Source organism: Macaca mulatta, chromosome 12 (genome assembly GCF_049350105.2).
Source record: "Macaca mulatta isolate MMU2019108-1 chromosome 12, T2T-MMU8v2.0, whole genome shotgun sequence".
Classification (NCBI taxonomy): Eukaryota; Metazoa; Chordata; class Mammalia; order Primates; family Cercopithecidae; genus Macaca; species Macaca mulatta.
Genome location: NC_133417.1, coordinates 42,310,361 through 42,332,009, shown reverse-complemented (window position 1 = coordinate 42,332,009; position 21,649 = coordinate 42,310,361).

Here is a 21,649-nt window from a genome sequence, read left to right as displayed (position 1 = left end):
CCTTTCGCTAAGACAGTTCTTGTGGAATTGGTAAAGTGATATTTGGAAGCCCATAGAGGGCTATGGTGAAAAAGGAATTATCCTCAGATGAAATATGGAAAGAAGCTTTCTGAGAAACTGCTCCGTGATATGTTACTTCCACTTACTGAGTTGCATTTGCATTTCGTGCATCTCTTTGCTAGCCTTATTTCTGTGGAATCTGAGAACAGATATTTCGGATACCTTGGAAGACTATAGGGCCAAAGGAAATATCCTCCGATAACAAAGAGAAAGAAGCTTTCTGAGAAACTTGTGTTCTGTGAAATCATCTCACAGAGTTACAGCTTTCCCTTCAAGAATCCTTTCGCTAAGACAGTTCTTCTGGCATTGGCAAAGTGATATTTGGAAGCCCATAGAGGGCTATGTTGAAAAAGGAAATATTCTCAGGTGAAACCTGTAAAGAAGCTTTCTGAGAAACTGCTTAGTGTTCTGTTAATTCAGCTCACAGAGTTACATCTGTATTTCGTGGATCTCTTTGCTAGCCTTATTTCTGTGGAATCTGAGAACAGATATTGCGGATCCCTTGGAAGACTATAGTGCAAAAGGAAATATCCTCCGATAACAAAGAGAAAGAAGCTTTCTGAGAAACTTCTTTGTGTTCTGTGAAATCATCTCACAGAGTTCCGGTTTTCCCTCAAGAAGCCTTTCGCTAAGACGGTTCTTGTGGAATTGGCAAAGTGATATTTGGAAGCCCATAGAGGACTATGGTGAAAAAGGAAATATCCTCAGATGCAATCTAGAAAGAAGCTTTCTGAGAAACTGCTCTGTGATATGTGACTTCCACTCACAGAGTTACATCTGTATTTCATGGATCTCTTTGCTAGCCTTATTTCTGTGGAATCTGAGTATAGATATTTCGGATCCCTTTGAAGACAGTAGGGCCAAAAAATATCCTCCGATAACAAAGAGAAAGAAGCTTTCTGAGAAACTTCTTTGTGTTTTGTGAAATCATCTTACAGAGTTACAGCTTTCCCTTCAAGAAGCCTTTCGCTAAGACAGTTCTTGTGGAATTGGCGAAGTGATATTTGGAAGCCCATAGAGGGCTATGTTGAAAAAGGAAATATTCTCAGGTGAAACCTGTAAAGAAGCTTTCTGAGAAACTGCTTAGTGTTCTGTTAATTCAGCTCACAGAATTACATCTGTATTTCGTGGATCTCTTTGCTAGCCTTATTTCTGTGGAATCTGAGAACAGATATTGCGGATCCCTTGGAAGACTATAGTGCAAAAGGAAATATCCTCCGATAACAAAGAGAAAGAAGCTTTCTGAGAAACTTCTTTGTGTTCTGTGAAATCATCTCACAGAGTTCCGGTTTTCCCTCAAGAAGCCTTTCGCTAAGACGGTTCTTGTGGAATTGGCAAAGTGATATTTGGAAGCCCATAGAGGACTATGGTGAAAAAGGAAATATCCTCAGATGCAATCTAGAAAGAAGCTTTCTGAGAAACTGCTCTGTGATATGTGACTTCCACTCACAGAGTTACATCTGTATTTCATGGATCTCTTTGCTAGCCTTATTTCTGTGGAATCTGAGTATAGATATTTCGGATCCCTTTGAAGACAGTAGGGCCAAAAAATATCCTCCGATAACAAAGAGAAAGAAGCTTTCTGAGAAACTTCTTTGTGTTTTGTGAAATCATCTTACAGAGTTACAGCTTTCCCTTCAAGAAGCCTTTCGCTAAGACAGTTCTTGTGGAATTGGCGAAGTGATATTTGGAAGCCCATAGAGGGCTATGTTGAAAAAGGAAATATCCTCAGATGAAATCTGGAAAGAAGCTTTCTGAGAAACGGCTTAGTGTTCTGTTAATTCATCTCACAGAGTTACATCTGTATGTCGTGGATCTCTTGGCTAGCCTTATTTCTGCGGCATCTGTGGACGGATATTTCGGATCCCTTTGAAGACTACAGGACCAAAGGAAATATCCTCCGATAACAAAGAGAAAGAAGCTTTCTGAGAAACTTCTTTGTGTTCTGTGAAATCATCTCACAGAGTTACATCTTTCCCCTCAAGAAGCCTTTCGCTAAGCAGCTCTTGTGTAATTGGCAAATGATATTTGGAAGCCCATAGAGGGCTATGGTGAAAAAGGAAATATCCTCAGATGAAATTTGGAAAGAAGCTTTCTGAGAAACTGCTCTGTGATACGTGACTTCCACTCACAGAGTTACATCTGTATTTCGTGGATCTCTTTGCTAGCCTTATTTCTGTGGAATCGGAGAGGAGATATTTCGGATCCCTTTGAAGAATCTAGGGCCAAAGGAAATATCCTCCGATACCAAAGTGGAAGAAGCTTTCTGAGAAAATTCTTTGTGTTCTGTGAAATCATCTCATAGAGTTACTGTTTTCCCCTCCAGAAGCCTTTCGCTAAGACAGTTCTTGTGGAATTGGCAAAGTGATATTTGGAAGCACATAGAGGGCTAGGGTGAAAAAGGAAATATCCTCAGATGAAATCTGGAAAGAAGGTTTCTGAGAAACTGCTTAGTGTTCTCTTAATTCATCTCACAGAGTTACATCTGTATTTAGTGGATCTCTTGGCTAGCCTTATTTCTGTGGAATCTGAGAACAGATATTTCGGATCCCTTGGAAGACTATAGGGCCAAAGGAAATATCCTCCGATAACAAAGAGAAAGAAGCTTTCTGAGAAACTTCTTTGTGTTCTGTGATATCATCTCACAGAGTTACAGCTTTCCCCTCAAGAAGCCTTTCGCTAAGACAGTTTTTGGGAATTGTCAAAGTGATATTTGGAAGCCCATAGAGGGCTATGGTGATAACGGAAATATCCTCAGATGAAATCTGGAAAGAAGCTTTCTGAGAAATTGCTTAGTGTTCTCTTAAATCATCTCACAGAGTTACAACTGTATTTCTTGGATCTCTTTGCTAGCCTTATTTCTGTGGAATCTGAGAACAGATACTTCAGATCCCTTGGAAGACTATAGGGCCAAAATAAATATCCTCCAATAACAAAGAGAAAGAAGCTTTCTGAGAAACTTCTTTGTGTTCTGTGAAATCATCTCACAGAGTTACAGCTTTCCCCTCAAGAAGCCTTTCACTAAGACAGTTCATGTGGAATTGGCAAAGTCATATTTGGAAGCCCATAGAGGGCTATGGTGAAAAAGGAAATATCCTCAGATGAAATCTGGAAAGAAGCTTTCTGAGAAACTGCTCTATGATATGTGACTTCCACTCACAGTGTTACATCTCTATTTCGTGGATCTCTTTGCTAGTCTTATTTCTGTGGAATCTGAGAACTGATATTTCGGATTCCTTTGAAGACTATAGGGCCAAAGCAGATATCCTCCGATAACAAAGAGAAAGAAGCTTTCAGAGAAATGTCTTTGTGTTCTGTGAAATCATCTCACAGAGTTACAACTTTCCCCACAAGGAGCCTTTCGCTAAGACAGTTCTTGTGGAAATGGCTAAGTGATATTTGGAAACCCATAGAGGGCTATGGTGAAAAAGGAATTATCCGCAGATGAAATCTGGAAAGAAGCTTTCTGAGAAACTGCTTAGTGTTCTGTTAATTCAGCTGACAGAGCTACATCGGTATTTCGTGGATCTCTTAGATGGCCTTATTTCTGTGGAATCTGAGTACAGATATTTCGGATCCCTTTGAAGAATATAGGGCCCAAGGAAATATCCTCCGATAACAAAGAGAAAGAAGCTTTCTGAGAAATTTCTTTGTGTTCTGTGAAATCATCTCACAGAGTTACAGCTTTCCCCTCCCGAAGCCTTTCTCTAAGACAGTTCTTGTGGAAATGGCTAAGTGATATTTGGAAGCCCATAGAGGTCTATGGTGAAAAAGGAATTATCCGCAGATGAAATCTGGAAAGAAGCTTTCTGAGAAACTGCTTAGTGTTCTGTTAATTCAGCTCACAGTGCTACATCTGTATTTCGTGGATCTCTTAGCTGGCCTTATTTCTGTTGGATCTGACGACAGATATTTCGCATCCCTTTGAAGAATATAGAGACAAAGGAAATATTCTTTGATAACAAAGAGAAAGAAGCTTTCTGAGAAACTTCTTAGTGTTCTGGGACATAATCTCACAGAGTTACAGCTTTCCCTTCAAGAAACCTTTCGCTAAGACAGTTTTTGTGGAATTCGCAATTTGATATTTGGAAACTCATAGAGGGCTATGGTGAAAAAGGAAATATCCTCAGATGAAATTTGGAAAGAAGCTTTCTGAGAAACTGCTCTGTGATATTTGACTTCCACTCACAGAGTTACACCTGTATTTCGTGGATCTCTTTGCTAGCCTTATTTCTGTGGAATCTGAGAACAGATATTTCGCATGCCTTTGAAGACTATAGGGCCAAAGGAAATATCCTCCGATAACAAAGGGAAAGAAGCTTTCTGAGAAAGTTCTTTGTGTTCTGTGAAATCATCTCACAGAGTTACAGCTTTCCCCTCAAGAAGCCTTTCGCTAAGACAGTTCTTGTGGAATTGGCAAAGTGATATTTGAAAGCCCATAGAGGGCTATGGTGAAAAAGGAAATATCCTCAGATGAAATCTGGAAAGAAGCTTTCTGAGAAACTGCTCTGTGATATTTGACTTCCACTCACAGAGTTACACCTGTATTTCGTGGATCTCTTTGCTAGCCTTATTTCTGTGGAATCTGAGAACAGATATTTCGCATGCCTTTGAAGACTATAGGGCCAAAGGAAATATCCTCCGATAACAAAGGGAAAGAAGCTTTCTGAGAAAGTTCTTTGTGTTCTGTGAAATCATCTCACAGAGTTACAGCTTTCCCCTCAAGAAGCCTTTCGCTAAGACAGTTCTTGTGGAATTGGCAAAGTGATATTTGAAAGCCCATAGAGGGCTACGGTGAAAAAGGAAATATCCTCCGATGAAATCTGGAAAGAAGCTTTCTGAGAAACTGCTTAGTGTTCTGTTAATTCATCTCAAGGAGTTACATCTGTATTTCGTGGATCTCTTTGCTAGCCTTATTTCTGTGGAATCTGAGAACAGATATTTCGGATCCCTTGGAAGACTATAGGGCCAAAGGAAATATCCTCCGATAACAAAGAGAAAGAAGCTTTCTCAGAAACTTCTTTGTGTTCTGTGAAATCATCTCACAGAGTTACAGCTTTCCCCTCAAGAAGCCTTTCACTAAGACAGTTCTTGTGGAATTGGCAAGGTGATATTTGGAAGCCCATAGAGGTCTATGGTGAAAAAGGAAATATCCTCAGATGAAATCTGGAAAGAAGCTTTCTGAGAAACTGCTCTATGATATGTGACTTCCACTCACAGTGTTACATCTCTATTTTGTGGATCTGTTTGCTAGTCTTATTTCTGTGGAATCTGAGAACAGATATTTCGGATTCCTTTGAAGACTATAGGGCCAAAGCAAATATCCTCCGATAACAAAGAGAAAGAAGCTTTCAGAGAAATGTCTTTGTGTTCTGTGAAATCATCTCACAGAGTTACAACTTTCCCCACAAGGAGCCTTTCGCTAAGACAGTTCTTGTGGAAATGGCTAAGTGATATTTGGAAACCCATAGAGGGCTATGGTGAAAAAGGAATTATCCGCAGATGAAATCTGGAAAGAAGCTTTCTGAGAAACTGCTTAGTGTTCTGTTAATTCAGCTGACAGAGCTACATCGGTATTTCGTGGATCTCTTAGATGGCCTTATTTCTGTGGAATCTGAGGACAGATTTTCGGATCCCTTTGAAGACTATAGGGCCCAAGGAAATATCCTCCGATAACAAAGAGAAAGAAGCTTTCTGAGAAACTTCTTTGTGTTCTGTGACATAATCTCACAGAGTTACAGCTGTCCCTTCAAGAAACCTTTTGCTAAGACAGTTTTTGTGGAATTGGCAAGGTGATATTTGGAAACCCATAGAGGGCTATGGTGAAAAAGGAAATATCCTCAGATGAAATCTGGAAAGAAGCTTTCAAAGAAACTGCACTGTGATAGTGACTTCCACTCAAAGAGTTACATCTGTATTTCGTGGATCTCTTTGCTTGCGTTATTTCTGTGGAATCTGAGAACAGATATTTAGCATCCCTTTGAAGACTATAGGGCCAAAGCAAATATCCTCCGATAACAAAGAGAAAGAAGCTTTCTGAGAAACTGCTTAGTGTTCTCTTAATTCATCTCACAGAGTTACATCTGTATGTCGTGGATCTCTTGGATAGCCTTATTTCTGTGGCATCTGTGGACAGATATTTCGGATCCCTTTGAAGACTACAGGACCAAAGGAAATATCCTCCGATAACAAAGAGAAAGAAGCTTTCTGAGAAACTTCTTTGTGTTCTGTGAAATCATCTCACAGAGTTACAGCTTTCCCCTCAAGAAGCCTTTCGCTAAGCAGCTCTTGTGTAATGGGCAAATGATATTTGGAAACCCATAGAGGGCTATGGTGAAAAAGGAAATACCCTCAGATGAAATCTGGAAGGAAGCTTTTTGAGAAACTGCTTAGTGTTCTGTTAATTCATCTCACAGAGTTACATCTGTATTTCGTGGATCTCTTTGCTAGCCTTATTTCTGTGGAATCTGAGAACAGATATTTTGGATCCCTTTGAAGACTACAGGGCCAAAGGAAATATCCTCCGATAACAAGGAGAAAGAAGCTTTCTGAGAAACTTCTTTGTGTTATCTGAAATCATCTCACAGAGTTACAGCTTTCCCCTCCAGAAGCCTTTCGCTAAGACAGTTCTTGTGGAATTGGCAAAGTGATATTTGGAAGCCCATAGAGGTCTATGGTGAAAAAGGAAATATCCTCAGATGAAATTTGGAAAGAAGCTTTCTGAGAAACTGTTTAGTGTTCTGTTAATTCATCTCACGGAGTTACATCTGTATTTCGTGGATCTCTTTGATTGCCTTATTTCTGTGGAATCTGAGAACAGATATTTCGGATCCTTTGGAAGTTATTGAGCCAAAGGAAATATCCTCCGATAAAAAAGAGAAAGAAGCTTTCTGAGAAACTTCTTTGTGTTCTGTGAAATCATCTCACAGAGTTACAGCTTTCCCCTCAAGAAGCCGTTCGCTAAGACAGTACTTGTGAAATTGGCAAAGTGGTATTTGGAAGCCCATAGAGGGCTATGGTGAAAAAGGAAATATCCTCAGATGAAATTTGGAAAGAAGCTTTCTGAGAAACTGCTCTGTGATATGTGACTTCCACTCACAGAGTTACATCTGTATTTCGTGCATCTCTTTGCTAGCCTTACTTCTGTGGAATCTGAGAGGAGATATTTCGGATCCCTTTGAAGACTCTAGGGCCAAAGGAAATATCCTCCGATAACAAAGAGAAAGAAGCTTTCTGAGAAAATTCTTTGTGTTCTGTGAAATCATCTCATAGAGTTACAGCTTTCCCCTCCAGAAGCCTTTCGCTAAGACAGTTCTTGTGGAATTGGCAAGGTGATATTTGGAAGCCCATAGAGGGCTATGGTGAAAAAGGAAATATCCTCACATGAAAACTGGAAAGAAGCTTTCTGAGAAACTGCTTAGTGTTCTGTTAATTCAGCTCACAGAATTATATCTGTATTTCGTGGATCTCTTTGCTAGCCTTATTTCTGTGGAATCTGAGAACAGATATTTCGGATCCCTTTGAAGACTATAGGGCCAAAGGAAATATCCTACGATAGCAAAGTGAAAGAAGCTTTCTGAGAAAGGTCTTTGTGTTCTGTGAAATCATCTCACAGAGTTACAGCTTTCCCCTCCAGAAGCCTTTCGCTAAGACCGTTCTTGTGGAATAGGCAAAGTGATATTTGGAAGCCCATAGAGGGCTATGGTGAAAAAGGAATTATCCGCAGATGAAATCTGGAAAGAAGCTTTCTGAGAAACTGCTTAGTGTTCTGTTAATTCAGCTCACAGCGCTACATCTGTATTTCGTGGATCTCTTAGCTGGCCTTATTTCTGTGGAATCTGACAACAGATATTTCGCATCCCTTTGAAGAATATAGGGACAAAGGAAATATCCTTCGATAACAAAGAGAAAGAAGCTTTCTGAGAAACTTCTTTGTGTTCTGTGACATAAGCTCACAGAGTTACAGCTTTCCCTTCAAGAAACCTTTCGCTAAGACAGTTCTTGTGGAATTGGCAAGGTGATATTTGGAAACCCATAGAGGGCTATGGTGAAAAAGGAAATATCCTCAGATGAAATCTGGAAAGAAGCTTTCAAAGAAACTGCACTGTGATATGTGACTTCCACGCAAAGAGTTACATCTGTATTTCGTGGATCTCTTTGCTTGCCTTATTTCTGTGGAATCTGAGAACAGATATTTCGCATCCCTTTGAAGACTATAGGGCCAAAGCAAATATCCTCCGATAACAAAGAGAAAGAAGCTTTCTGAGAAACTGCTTAGTGTTCTGTTTAATTCATCTCACAGAGTTACATCTGTATGTCGTGGATCTCTTGGCTAGCCTTATTTCTGTGGCATCTGTGGACAGATATTTCGGATCCCTTTGAAGACTACAGGACCAAAGGAAATATCCTCCGATAACAAAGAGAAAGAAGCCTTCTGAGAAACTTCTTTGTGTTCTGTGAAATCATCTCACAGAGTTACAGCTTTCCCCTCAAGAAGCCTTTCGCTAAGACAGTTCTTGTGGAATTGGCAAAGTGATATTTGGAAGCACATAGAGGGCTATGGTGAAAAAGCAAATATCCTCAGATGAAATCTGGAAAGAAGCTTTGTGAGAAATTGCTCTGTATTACGTGACTTCCATTCACAGAGTTACATCTGTATTTCGTGGTTCTCTTTGCTAGCCTTATTTCTGTGGAATCTGAGAGGAGATATTTCGGATCCCTTTGAAGACTCTAGGGCCAAAGGAAATAATCTCCGATTACAAAGAGAAAGAAACTTTCTGAGAAAATTCTTTGTGTTCTGTGAAATCATCTCACAAGGTTACAGCTTTCCCCTCCAGAAGACTTTCGCTAAGACAGTTCTTGTGGAATTGGCAAAGTGATATTTGGAAGCACATAGAGGGCTATGGTGAAAAAGCAAATATCCTCAGATGAAATCTGGAAAGAAGCTTTTTGAGAAACTGCTTAGTGTTCTGTTAATTCATCTCACAGAGTTACATCTGTATTTCGTGGATCTCTTTGCTAGCCTTAATTCTGTGGAATGTGAGAACAGATGTATCGGATCCCTTGGAAGACTATAGGGCCAAAGGAGATATCCTCCAATGACAAAGAGAAAGAAGCTTTCTAAGAAACTTCTTTGTGTTCTGTGAAATCATCTCACAGAGTTACAGCTTTCCCCTCAAGAAGCCTTTCGCTAAGACAGTTCTTGTGGAATTGGCAAAGAGATATTTGGAAGCCCATAGAGGACTATGGTGAAAAAGGAATTATCCTCAGAGGAATATGGAAAGAAGCTTTCTGAGAAACTGATCTGTGATATTTCACTTCCACTCACAGAGTTACATCTGTATTTCGTGGATCTCTTTGCTAGCCTTATTTCTGTGGAATCTGAGAACAGATATTTCGGATCCCTTTGAAGACTATAGGGCCAAAGTAAATATCCTCCGATAACAAAGAGAAAGAGGCTTTCTGAGAAACTTCTTTGTGTTCTGTGAAATCATCTCACAGAGTTACAGCATTCCCCTCAAGATGCCTTTCTCTAAGACAGTTCTTGTGGAATTGGCAAAGTGATATTTGGAAGCCCATAGAGGGCTATGGTGAAAAAGGGAATATCCTCAGATGAAATCTGGAAAGAAGCTTTCTGAGAAACTGCTTAATGTTCTGTTAATTCAGCTCACAGAGCTACATCTGTATTTCATGGATCTCATAGCTAGCCTTATTTCTGTGGAATCTGGCAACAGATATTTCGTATCCCTTTGAAGACTATAGGGCCAAAGGAAATATCCTCCGATAAAAAAGAGAAAGAAGCTTTCTGAGAAACTTCTTTGTGTTCTGTGAAATCATCTCACAGAGTTACAGCTTTCCCCTCAAGAAGCCTTACGCTAAGACAGTTCTTGTGGGATTGGCAAAGTGATATTTGGAAGCCCATAGAGGGCTATGGTGAAAAAGGAAATATCCTCAGATGAAATTTGGAAAGAAGCTTTCTGAGAAACTGCTTAGTGTTCTGTTAATTCAGCTCACAGAGTTACATCTGTATTTCGTGGATCTCTTTGCTAGCCTTATTTCTGAGGAATCTGAGAACAGATATTTCGGATCCCTTGGAAGACTAGAGGGCCAAAGGAAATATCCTCCGATAACAAAGAGAAAGAAGCTTTGTGAGATACTTTTTTGTGTTCTGTGAAATCATCTTACAGAGTTACACCTTTCCCCTCAAGAAGCCTTTCGCTAAGACAGTTCTTGTGGAATTGGCAAAGTGATATTTGGAAGCCCATAGAGGGCTATGGTGAAAAAGGAAATATCCTCAGATGAAATCTGGAAAGAAGCTTTCTGAGAAACTGCTCTGTGATATGTGACTTCCACTCACAGAGTTACATCTGTATTTCGTGGATCTCTTTGCTAGCCTTATTTCTGTGGAATCTGAGAACAGATATTTCGGATCCCTTTGAAGACTATAGGGCCAAAGGAAATATCCTCCGATAACAAAGAGAAAGAAGCTTTCTGAGAAACGTCTTTGCGTTTTGTGAAATCATCTCACAGAGTTACAGCTTTCCCTACAAGAAGCCTTTCGCTAAGACAGTTCTTGTGGAATTGGCAAAGTGATATTTGGAAGTCCATAGAGGGCTATGGTGATAACGGAAATATCCTCAGATGAAATCTGGAAAGAAGCTTTCTGAGAAACTGCTTAGTTTTCTCTTAATTCATCTCACAGAGTTACATCTGTATTTCGTGGATCTCTTTGCTATCCTTATTTCTGTGGAATCTGAGAACAGATATTTCGGATCCCTTGGAAGACTATAGGGCCACAGTAAATATCCTCCAATAACAAAGAGAAAGAAGCTTTCTGAGAAACTTCTTTGTGTTCTGTGAAATCATCTCACAGAGTTACAGCTTTCCCCTCAAGAAGCCTTTCACTAAGACAGTTCTTGTGGAATTGGCAAAGTCATATTTGGAAGCCCATAGAGGGCTATGGTGAAAAAGGAAATATCCTCAGATGAAATCTGGAAAGAAGCTATCTGAGAAACTGCTCTATGATATGTGACTTCCACTCACAGTGTTACATCTCTATTTTGTGGATCTCTTTGCTAGTCTTATTTCTGTGTAATCTGAGAACAGATATTTCGGATTCCTTGGAAGACTATAGGGCCAAAGGAAATATCCTCCGATAACAGAAAGAAGCTTTCTGAGAAACTTCTTTGTTTTCGGTTAAATCATTTCACAGAGTTACAACTTTCCCCTCCAGAAGCCTTTCGCTAAGACAGTTCTTGTGGAAATGGCTAAGTGATATTTGGAAACCCATAGAGGGCTATGATGAAAAAGGAATTATCTGCAGATGAAAACTGGAAAGAAGCTTTCTGAGAAAATGCTTAGTGTTCTGTTAATTCAGCTCACAGAACTACATCGGTATTTCGTGGATCTCTTAGCTGGCCTTATTTCTGTGGAATCTGAGGACACATATTTCGGATCCCTTTGAAGACTATAGGGCCAAAGGAAATATCCTCCGATAACAAAGAGAAAGAAGCTTTCTGAGAAACTTCTTTGTGTTATGTGAAATCATCTCACAGAGTTACAGCTTTCCCCTCAAGAAGCCTTTCGCTAAGCAGCTCTTGTTTAAGTGGCAAAGTGATATTTGGAAGCCCGTAGAGGGCTATGGTGAAAAAGGAAATATCCTCAGATGAAATCTGGAAAGAAGCTTTCTGAGAAACTGCTCTGTGATATGTGACTTCCACTCACAGAGTTACATCTGTATTTCATGGATCTCTTTGCTAGCCTTATTTCTGTGGAATCTGAGAGAGATATTTCGGATCCTTTTGAAGACTATAGGGCCAAAGAAAATATCCTCCGATAACAAAGAGAAAGAAGCTTTCTGAGAAACTTCTTTGTGTTCTGTGAAATCATTTCACAGAGTTACAGCTCTCCCCTCAAGAAGCCTTTCGCTAAGAGAGTACTTGTGAAATTGGCAAAGTGATATTTGGAAGCCCTTAGAGGGCTATGGTGAAAAAGGAAATATCCTCAGATGAAATTTGGAAAGAAGCTTTGTGAGAAATTGCTCTGTATTACGTGACTTCCATTCACAGAGTTACATTCTGTATTTCGTGGTTCTCTTTGCTAGCCTTATTTCTGTGGAATCTGAGAGGAGATATTTCGGATCCCTTTGAAGACTCTAGGGCCAAAGGAAATAATCTCCGATAACAAAGAGAATGAAGCTTTCTGAGAAAATTCTTTGTGTTCTGTGAAATTATCTCACAGAGTTACAGCTTTCCCCTCCAGAAGACTTTCACTAAGACAGTTCTTGTGGAATTGGCAAAGTGATATTTGGAAGCACATAGTGGGCTATGGTGAAAAAGGAAATATCCTCAGATGAAATCTGGAAAGAAGCTTTCTGAGAAACTGCTCTGTGATATTTCACTTCCACTCACAGAGTTACATCTGTATTTCGTGGATCTCTTTGCTAGCCTTATTTCTTTGGAATCTGAGAACAGATATTTCGGATCCCTTTTGAAGACTATAGGGCCAAAGGAAATATCCTCCGATAACAAAGAGAAAGAGGCTTTCTGAGAAACATCTTTGTGTTCTGTGAAATCATCTCACAGAGTTCCAGCATTCTACTAAAGATGCCTTTCGCTAAGACAGTTCTTGTGGAATTGTCAAAGTGATATTTGGAAGCCCATAGAGGGCTAAGGTGCAAAAGGAAATATCCTCAGATGAAATCTGGAAAGAAGCTTTCTGAGAAACTGCTCTGTGATATGTGACTTCCACTCACAGAGTTACATCTGTATTTCGTGGATCTCTTTGTTAGCCTTATTACTGTGGAATCTGAGAAGAGATATATCGGATCCCTTTGAAGACTATAGGGCCAAAGGAAATATCCTCCGATAACAAAGAGAAAGAAGTGTTCTGAGAAACTTCTTTGTTTTCTGTGAAATCATCTCACAGAGATACAGTTTTCCCCTCCGGAAGCCTTTCGCTAAGACAGTTCGTGTGGAATTGACAAAGTGATATTTGGAAGACCCTAGAGGGCTATGGTGAAAAAGGGAATATCTTCAGATGAAATCTGGAAGGAAGCTCTCTGAGAAACTGCTTAGTGTTCTGTTAATTCATCTCACAAAGTTACATCTGTATATCGTGGATCTCTTGGCTAGCCTTATTTCTGTGGCATCTGAGGACAGATATTTCGGATCCCTTTGAAGACTATAGGGTCAAAGGAAATATCCTCCGATGACAAACAGAAAGAAGCTTTCTGAGAAACTTCTTTGTGTTCTGTGAAATCTTCTCACAGAGTTACAGCTTTCCCCTCAAAAATCCTTTCGCTAAGGCAGTTCTTGTGGAATTGGCAAATTGATATTTGGAAGTCCATAGAGGGCTATGGTGAAAAAGCAAATATCCTCTGATGAAATCTGGAAAGAGCCTTTCTGAGAAACTGCTCTGTGATATGTGACTTCCACTCACAGGGTTACATCTGTATTTCGTGGATCTCTTTGCTAGCCTTATTTCTGTGGAATCTGAGAACAGATATTACGGATCCCTTTGAAGACTATAGGGCCAAAGGAAATATCCTCCGATAACAAAGAGAAAGAAGCTTTCTGAGAAAATTCTTTGTGTTCTGTGATATCATCTCACAGAGTTACAGCTTTCCCCACAAGAAGCCTTCCGCTAAGACAGTTCTTGTGGAATTTGCAAAGTGATATTTGGAAGCCCTAGAGGTCTATGGTGAAAAAGGAAATATCCTCAGATGAAATTTGGAAAGAAGCTTTCTGAGAAACTGCTCTGTGATATGTAACTTCCACTCACAGAGTTACATCTGTATTTCGTGGATCTCTTTGCTAGCCTTATTTCTGTGGAATCTGAGAACAGATATTTCGGATCCTTTGGAAGACTATAGGGCCAAAGGAAATATCCTCCGATAACAAAGAGAAAGAAGCTTTCTCAGAATCTTCTTTGTGTTCTGTGAAATCATCTCACAGAGTTACAGATTTCCCCTCAAGAAGCCTTTCGCTAAGACAGTACTTGTGGAATTGGCAAAGTGATATTTGGAAGACCCTAGAGGGCTATGGTGAAAAAGAAAATATCCTCAGATGAAATCTGGAAAGAAGCTCTCTGAGAAACTGCTTAGTGTTCTGTTAATTCATCTCACAGAGTTACCTCCGTATGTCGTGGACCTCTTGGCTAGCCTTATTTCTGTGGCATCTGAGGACAGATATTTCGGATCCCATTGAAGACTATAGGGCCAAAGGAAATATCCTCCGATAACAAAGAGAAAGAAGCTTTCTGAGAAACTGCTTAGTGTTCTGTTAATTCATCTCACAGAGTTACATCTATATTTCGTGGATCTCTTTTCTAGCCTTATTTCTGTGGAATCTGAGAACAGATATTTCGGATCGTTTTGAAGACCATAGGGCCAAAGGAAATATCCTCCGATAACAAAGAGAAAGAAGCTTTCTGAGAAACTTCTTTGTGTTCTGTGAAATCATCTCACAGAGTTACAGCTTTCCCCTCAAGAAACCTTTCGTAACACAGTACTTGTGGAATTGTCAAAGTGATATTTGGAAGCCCTTAGTCGGCTATGGTGAAAAAGGAAATATCCTCAGATGAAATCTGGAAGGAAGCTCTCTGAGAAACTGCTTAGTGTTCTGTTAATTCATCTCACAAAGTTACATCTGTATATCGTGGATCTCTTGGCTAGCCTTATTTCTCTGGCATCTGAGGACAGATATTTCAGATCCCTTTGAAGACTATAGGGTCAAAGGAAATATCCTCCGATGACAAACAGAAAGAAGCTTTCTGAGAAACTTCTTTGTGTTCTGTGAAATCTTCTCACAGAGTTACAGCTTTCCCCTCAATAATCCTTTCGCTAAGGCAGTTCTTGTGGAATTGGCAAATTGATATTTGGAAGTCCATAGAGGGCTACGGTGAAAAAGCAAATATCCTCTGATGAAATCTGGAAAGAGCCTTTCTGAGAAACTGCTCTGTGATATGTGACTTCCACTCACAGGGTTACATCTGAATTTCCTGGATCTCTTTGCTAGCCTTATTTCTGTGGAATCTGAGAACAGATATTACGGATCCCTTTGAAGACTATAGGGCCAAAGGAAATATCCTCCGATAACAAAGAGAAAGAAGCTTTCTGAGAAACTTCTTTGAGTTCTGTGAAATCATCACACAGAGTTACAGCTTTCCCCTCCAGAAGCCTTTCGATAAGACAGCTATTGTGGAATTGGCAAAGTGATATTTGGAAGTCCATAGAGGGCTATGGTGAAAAAGGAAATATCCTCAGATGAAATCTGGAAAGAAGCTTTCTGAGAAAGTGCTCTGTGATATGTGACTTCCACTCACAGTGTTACATCTGTATTTCGTGGGTCTCTTTGCTAGCCTTATTTCTGTGGAATCTGAGAACAGATATTTCGCATCCCTTTGAAGACTATAGGGCCAAAGGAAATATCCTAGGAAACAAAGAGAAAGAAGCTTTCTGAGAAACTTCTTTGTGTTCTGTGAAATTATCTCACAAAGATACAGCTTTCCCCTCTAGAAGTCTTTCGCTAAGACACTTCTTGTGGAATTGGCAATATGATATTTGGAAGTCCATAGAGAGCTATGGTGAAAAAGGAAATATCCTCAGATGAAATCTGGAAAGAAGCTTTCTGAGAAACTGCTTAGTGTTCTGTTAATTCATCTCACAGATTTACATCTGTATTTCGTCGATCTCTTTGCTAGCCTTATTTCTGTGGAATCTGAGAACAGATATTTCGGATCCCTGGGAAGAATATAGGGCCAAAGGAAATATCCTCCGATAACATGGAGAAAGAAGGTTTTTGAGAAACTTCTTTGTGTTCTGTGAAATCATCTCATAGAGTTACAGCTTTCCCGTCCAGAAGCCTTTCGCTAAGACAGTTCCTGTGGAATAGGCAATGTGATATTTGGAAGCCGATAGAGGGCTATGGTGAAAAAGGAAATATTCTCAGACGAAATCTCGAAAGAAGCTTTCTGAGAAACTGCTCTGTGATATGTGACTTCCACTCACAGAGTTACATCTGTAATTAGTGGATCTCTTTGCTAGCCTTATTTCTGTGGAATCTGAGAACAGATATTTCGGATCCTTTGGAAGACTATAGGGCCAAAGGAAATATCCTCCGATAACAAAGAGAAAGAAGCTTTCTGAGAAACTTCTTTGTATTCTGTGAAATCATCTCACAGAGTTACAGATTTCCCCTCAAGAAGCCTTTTGCTAAGACAGTACTTGTCGAATTGGCAAAGTGATATTTGGAAGCCCTTAGAGGGCTATGGTGAAAAAGGGAATATCCTCAGATGAAATCTGGAAAGACGCTCTCTGTGAAACTGCCTAGTGTTCTGTTAATTCATCTCACAGAGTTACATCTGTATGTCGTGGATCTCTTGGCTATCCTTAGTTCTGTGGAATCTGAGTTCAGATATTTCGGATCCCTTTGAAGACTATAAGGCCAAAGGAAATGTCCTCCGATAACAAAGAGAAAGAAGCTTTCTGAGAAACTTCTTTGTGTTCTGTGAAATCACCTCACAGAGTTACAGCTTTCCTCTCCAGAAGCCTTTCGCTAAGACAGTTCTTGTGGAATTGGCAAAGTGATATTTGGAAGCCCATAGAGGGCTAAGGTGAAAAAGGAAATATTCTCCGATGAAATCTGGAAAGAAGCTTTCTGAGAAACCGCTCTGTGATATGTGACTTCCACTCACAGAGTTACATCTGTATTTCGTGGATCTCTTTGCAAGCCTTATTTCTGTGGAATCTGAGAACAGATATTTCGGATCCTTTTGAAGACTATAGGGCCAAAGGAAATATCCTCCGATAACAAAGAGAAAGAAGCTTACTGAGAAACTTCTTTGTGTTCTGTGAAATCATCTCACAGAGTTACAACTTTCCCGTCCAGAAGCCTTTCGCTAAGACAGTTCTTGTGGAATAGGCAAAGTGATATTTGGAAGCCCCTAGAGGGCTATGGTGAAAAAGGAAATATCCTCCGATGAAATCTGGAAAGAAGCTTTCTGAGAAACTGCTTAGTGTTCTGTTAATTCATCTCACAGAGTTACATCTGTATTTCGTGGATCTCTTTGCTAGCCTTATTTCTTTGGAATCTGAGAACAGATATTTCGGATCCCTGGGAAGACTATAGGGCCAAAGGAAATATCCTCCGATAACAAGGAGAAAGAAGCTTTCTGAGAAACTTCTTTGTGTTCTGTGAAATCATCTCACAGAGTTACAGCTTTCCCCACAAGAAGCCTTCCGCTAAGACAGTTCTTGTGGAATTGGCAAAGTGATATTTGGAAGCCCTAGAGGGCTATGGTGAAAAAGGAAATATCCTCAGATGAAATTTGGAAAGAAGCTTTGTGAGAAACTGCTCTGTGATATGTGACTTCCACTCACAGAGTTACATCTGTATTTCGTGGATCTCTTTGCTAGCCTTATTTCTGTGGAATCTGAGAACAGATATTTCTGATCCTTTGGAAGACTATAGGGCCAAAGGAAATATCCTCCGATAACAAAGAGAAAGAAGCTTTCTGAGAAACTTCTTTGTGTTCTGTGAAATCATCTCACAGAGTTACAGCTTTCCCCTCAAGAAGCCTTTCGCTAAGACAGTACTTGTGGAATTGGCTAAGTGATATTTGGAAGCCCTTAGAGGGCTATGGTGAAAAAGGAAATATCCCCAGATAAAATCTGGAAAGAAGCTCTTTGAGAAACTGCTTAGTGTTCTGTTAATTCATCTCACAGTGTTACATCTGTAAGTCGTGGATCTTTTGGCTATCCTTATTTCTGTGGAATCTGAGGAGAGATATTTCGAATCCCTTTGAAGACTATAGGGCCAAAGGAAATATCCTCCGATAAGAAAGAGAAAGAAGCTTTCTGAGAAACTTCTTTGTGTTCTGTGAAATCATCTCACAGAGTTACAGCTTTCCCCTTCAGAAACTTTTCGCTAAGACAGTTATTGTGGAATTGACAAAGTGATATTTGGAAGCCCTAGAGGGCTATGGTGAAAAAGGAAATATCCTCAGATGAAATCTGGAAAGTAGCTTTCTGAGAAACTGCTTAGTGTTCTCTTAATTCAGCTCACAAAATTACATCTGTATTTCGTGTATCTCTTTGCTAGCCTTATTTCTGTGGAATCTGAGAACAGATATTTCGCATGCCTTTGAAGACCATAGGGCAAAAGGAAATACCCTCCGAAACAAAGAGAAAGAAGCTTTCTGAGAAAATTCTTTGTGTTCTGTGAAATCATCGCACGGTGTTACAGCTCTGCCCTCAAGAAGCCTTTCGCTAAGACAGTACTTGTGGAATTGGCAAAGTGATATTTGGAAGCCCTTAGAGGGCTATGGTGAAAAAGGAAATATCCTCAGATGAAATCTGGAAAGAAGCTCTCTGAGAAAGTGCTCTGTGATATGTGACTTCCACTCACAGAGTTACATCTGTATTTCGTGGATCTCTTTGTTTGCCTTATTTCTGTGGAATCTGAGAACAGATATTTCGGATCCCTTTGAAGACTATAGGGCCAAAGGAAATATCCTCCGATAACAAAGAGAAAGAAGCTTTCTGAGAAACTTCTTTGTGTTCTGTGAAATCATCTAACAGAGTTACAGCTGTCCGCTCAAGAAGCCTTTCGCTAACACAGTTCTTGTGGAATTGGCAAAGTGATATTTGGAAGACCATAGAGGGTTATGGTGAAAAAGGAAATATCCTCAGATGAAATCTGGAAAGAAGCTTTTTGAGAAAGTGGTCTGTGATATGTGACTTCCACTCACAGAGTTACATCTGTATTTCGTGGATCTCTTTGTTTGCCTTATTTCTGTGGAATCTGAGAACCGATATTTCGGATCCCTTTGAAGACTATAGGGCCAAAGGAAATATCCTCCGATAACAAAGAGAAAGAAGCTTTCTGAGAAACTTCTTTGTGTTCTGTGAAATCATCTCACAGAGTTACAGCTTTCCCCTCAAGAAGCCTTTCGCTAAGACAGTACTTGTGAAATTGGCAAAGTGATATTTGGAAGCCCTTAGAGGGATATGGTGAAAAAGGAAATATCCTCAGATGAAATTTGGAAAGAAGCTTTCTGAGAAACTGCTCTGTGATACGTGACTTCCACTCACAGAGTTACATCTGTATTTCGTGGATCTCTTTGCTAGCGTTATTTCTGTGGAATCTGAGAGGAGATATTTCGGATCCCTTTGAAGACTCTAGGGCCAAAGGAAATAATCTCCGATAACAAAGAGAAAGAAGCTTTCTGAGAAAATTCTTTCTGTTCTGTGAAATCATCTCACAGAGTTACAGCTTTCCCTCCAGAAGCCTTTCGCTAAGACAGTTCTTGTGGAATTGGCAAAGTGATATTTGGAAGCACATAGAGGGCTATGGTGAAAAAGGAAATATCCTCAGATGAAATTTGGAAAGAAGCTTTCTGAGAAACTGCTTAGTGTTCTGTTAATTCATCTCACAGAGTTACATCTGTATTTCGTGGATCTCTTTGCTAGCCTTATTTCTGAGGAATCTGAGAACAGATATTTCGGATCCCTTCGAAGAATATAGGGACAAAGGAAATATCCTTCGATAACCTAGAGAAAGAATCTTTCTGAGAAACTTCTTTGTGTTCTGAGACATCATCTCACAGAGTTACAGCTTTCCCTTCAAGAAACCTTTCGCTAAGACAGTTCTTGTGGAATTGGCAAGGTGATATTTGGAAACCCATAGAGGGCTATGGTGAAAAAGGAAATATCCTCAGATGAAATCTGGAAAGAAGCTTTCAGAGAAACTGCTCTGTGATATGTGACTTCCACTCAAAGAGTTACATCTGTATTTCGTGGATCTCTTTGCTTGCCTTATTTCTGTGGAATCTGAGAACAGATATTTCGCATCCCTTTGAAGAATATAGGGCCAAAGCAAATATCCTCCTATAACAAAGAGAAAGAAGCTTTCTGAGAAACTGCTTAGTGTTCTGTTAATTCATCTCACAGAGTTAAATCTGTATGTCGTGGATCTCTTGGCTAGCCATATTTCTGTGGCATCTGTGCACAGATATTTCGGATCCCTTTGAAGACTATAGGACCAAAGGAAATGTCCTCCGATAACAAAGAGAAAGAAGCTTTCTGAGAAACTTCTTTGTGTTCTGTGAAATCATCTCACAGAGTTACAGCTTTCCCCTCAAGAAGCCTTTCGCTAAGCAGCTCTTGTGTAATTGGCAAAGTGATATTTTGAAGCCCGTAGAGGGCTATGGTGAAAAAGGAAATATCCTCAGATGATATCTGGAAAGAAGCTTTCTGAGAAACTGCTCTGTGATATGTGACTTCCACTCACAGAGTTACATCTGTATTTCGTGGATCTGTTTGCTAGCCTTATTTCTGTGGAATCTCAGAGAGATATTTCGGATCCCTTTGAAGACTATAGGGAAAAAGGAAATATACTCCGACAACAAAGAGAGAAGCTTTCTGAGAAACTTCTTTGTGTTCTGAGAAATCATCTCACAGAGTTACAGCTTTCCCCTCAAGAAGCCTTTCGCTAAGACAGTTCTTGTGGAATTGGCAAAGTGATATTTGAAAGCCCATAGAGGGCTATGGTGAAAAAGAAAATATCCTTCCGCTGAAATCTGTAAAGAAGCTTTCTGAGAAACTGCTTAGTGTTCTGTTAATTCATCACAAGGAGTTACATCTGTATTTCGTGGATCTCTTTGCTAGCCTTATTTCTGTGGAATCTGAGAACAGATATTTAGGATCCCTTGGAAGACTATAGGGCCAAAGGAAATATCCTCCGATAACAAAGAGAAAGAAGCTTTCTGAGAAACTTCTTTGTGTTCTGTGAAATCATCTCACAGAGTTACAGCTTTCCTCTCAAGAAGTCGTTCGCTATGACAGTTCTTGAGAAGTTGGCAAAGTGATATTTGGAAGCCCATAGAGGGCTGTGGTGAAAAAGGAAATATCCTCAGATGAAATCTGGAAGGAAGCTTTCTGAGAAACTGCTCTTTGATTTGTGACTTCCACTCAAAGAGTTACATCTGTATTTCGTGCATCTCTTTGTTTGCCTTATTTCTGTGGAATCTGAGAACAGATATTTCGATCCCTTTGAAGACTATAGGGCCAAAGGAAATATCCTCCGATAACAAAGAGAAAGAAGCTTTCTGAGAAACTTCTCTGTGTTCTGTGAAATCATCTCACAGAGTTACAGCTTTCCCCTCAAGAAGCCTTTCGCTAAGACAGTACTTGTGAAATTGGCAAAGTGATATTTGGAAGCCCCTAGAGTTATATGGTGAAAAAGGAAATATCCTCAGATGAAATTTGGAAAGAAGCTTTCTGAGAAACTGCTCTGTGATACGTGACTTCCATTCACAGAGTTACATCTGTATTTCGTGGATCTCTTTGCTAGCCTTATTTCTGTGGAATCTGAGAGGAGATATTTCGGATCCCTTTGAAGACTCTAGGGCCAAAGGAAATAATCTCCGATAACAAAGAGAAAGAAGCTTTCTGAGAAAATTCTTTCTGTTCTGTGAAATCATCTCACACAGTTACAGCTTTCCCTGCAGAAGCCTTTCGCTAAGACAGTTCTTGTGGAATTGGCAAAGTGATATGTGGAAGCACATAGAGGGCTATGGTGAAAAAGGA